Genomic DNA, 2,500 nt, shown 5'->3' with positions numbered 1-2,500 from the left:
GCTCAGGAAGGCGCCTACGGGCCCGTGGCGCCTTGCTGCTGCACTGGGAACTGTGCTCAGGAAGGCGCCACCGGGCCCGTAGCGAATTGCTCCCACGCCCAGTAGCAGCCAATTGGCCCGTGGCTCCCTCCTGCTGTGCCCATTGCTCCCCAATGAGCCCGTGGTGCAACGTTGGGGTTGATGCTATTTGCACATGTTTTGCAAAATGAGGTTAGCATTGGTAAACAAGTATATCCCGTTGGCCAACCACCAGGCCAAAAGAGGTTCACGCGGTCAATTAATTGTACACTTCAACGAGCAAAGCGTGCCATTGTTTTCTGTACTGAACAAGCTCAAGCTTGAATACTTATACAATGACAATATCTTTCAACACACGAGAAAAAATATTGACCAACATTTTGCAATGGTTGGCTCACATGCTTGGACGCACACTTGCCATCATCGCATAGGCAATGAAAATCTATGGAGTGATTCTCTTTTACTCATTGAGACTATGAACCAATTATTGCAACCTCTATGAGTTTTTATCTATTTTATCTCACATTGCAAAAAGAACACGAAACAATATGTTGTGAGATCAAGAGCACTACCTCCTCCATTTACTTTTCCTATAGCCACCATGCATGCCCAAAATTGGCAAGAATTGTGACACAAGCCAATTCTCTTTGAAAAGTTTTAAAAAATCACCAAATGACAACTCAATTAAATTTGTTATATTTTTCTAAGGTGCCACACAAAATTTGGTGATTTTCTGACGAGTTATGTTTTTTTTATGATTTTCTGAATTTTTAACACTTAAAAAATAAAAAAAAATACCTAGACTGGATAAAAAATTTCAAAATTTTTGTAAAATTAGATTATATTCTTCTAAATATATCTGCAAAATATCAGGTCAAAATACCTAAAATTGAATTTTTTAGGGGGTGTGTCACTTCAAACATTGTCATGTCACCTCATGTATTGTCATGTCACCCCATGCATTGTCATGTCTCCGTGCAAAGTTTAAGAAAATCACCAAATAACAACTCAAATAAATTTATAATATTTTTCTAAGGTTCCACAAAAAATTTGGTGATTTTCTGACGGGTTTTCTATTTTTTATGATTTTTTGAATTTTTAACACTTAAAAAATAAAAAAAAATACCTAGACTCGATAAAAAATTTTCAAAATTTTTGTAAAATTAGATTACATTTTTATAAAGGTATCTGCAAAAAATCAGGTCAAAATACCTAAAATTGAATTTTTTAGGGGGGGTGTGTCACCTCAGACATTGTGATGTTTCCTCCTGCCACAGCCCAACTTGTTCCTAAGGCTCTTTAGGGGGGTGTGGGTAGTCACCCCCCTGGGGGGGCCAGCAAGGCCGGGGCCTGGGCATGCGCTAGGCCATATGTGGGCATCGGTATAGCATGCGAATAAGCTTGTTAGCCCCCTCTCCACCTCTACCTCTCGATTCAACATCGAAAAAAATTCTCGGGCGTGGTGGACCCGGTGGGGCCCATCCCGGGCCCGGTGGGGCCCATTCCAGGGCCATTGGTGACAGTTCAAGGAAATGATCCGGTGGTTTATCCCAATGCTTGGGCGTGTTAAATGGACGCTGGTGCAAGGTGTGGGCATGGCATTTGTGTGTTGTGCTCGTGCCGATGTGCGAGTTTCCAGGTGATGCACTGGGCTTCGGGATTTTGTTGTGCTAATATTTCCATCCAACTCGGCGGTCAGTACCTCAACTCCGACGACGAACTCAGTGCTATTGGGGCCGATCCCCATGCTTGGAGTATCAATTGGATGCTTGTGCAAGGCTTCGGTGTGGCATTCTAGTGCCGTGCTTGGGTCAACGTGCTGGCGGAAATGCGATGCAATGGGCATGGTGTGAGTTCCTGGTGGCATAGACTTTTGAGGCGTTTGGGTCTGGCGACAGGGCTGAAGCTATTGGGGTCGAAGGCTTTGCCGGGGGGTGTCAAATGGAAGCCGGTTCAAGGTGTGGATGCCGCACTCTGAACACAGGCGGACGTGCGATGCAACCTGTCTTAGTTTGTGTCCTTGGTGGTGTAGGCCTGCTGCTTGGTGGGGTGTTACGTTCCTCGGGGTCGTGGATGGACGTCGGGGCTGTTGTGGTTTTGCAATACCTAGGCTGGGGGGATGAGCTTGGTGCTAATGCTTTTGTCAAGGCGTTGCGAGTGCTTGGGGGAGGGCGTGGTGATATAATGCCGTGCTCAATCCTATGTGCGAGTGGCGTTGAGGCACATGCTGCGGCAGAATGGCAATTTCCTTTGGTTGCGGTGGCGCACTGTTGCTCGTGCCGATGTGTCCCACTGTGGTGGTTGCTTTTGCTTAGGCTTTGGGGATGAGCCTGGTGCTTCTACTTTGTCAACACGTGCGATTGCTTAGGTGAGGGCGTGGCGTTTCATGCCACCTGTTTCTCCGAACCGACGCATGAGCTGTCGAGGCATATGTTGAAGTATTGTACGGCGAGTTTCTTTGGTTGCGGTGATTGGACTCTCA

The sequence above is a fragment of the Manihot esculenta genome, unplaced genomic scaffold, assembly GCF_001659605.2.
Source record: "Manihot esculenta cultivar AM560-2 unplaced genomic scaffold, M.esculenta_v8 Scaffold64, whole genome shotgun sequence".
In the NCBI taxonomy this organism is placed as follows: domain Eukaryota; kingdom Viridiplantae; phylum Streptophyta; class Magnoliopsida; order Malpighiales; family Euphorbiaceae; genus Manihot; species Manihot esculenta.
Note: the sequence above shows the minus strand (reverse complement) of the source record.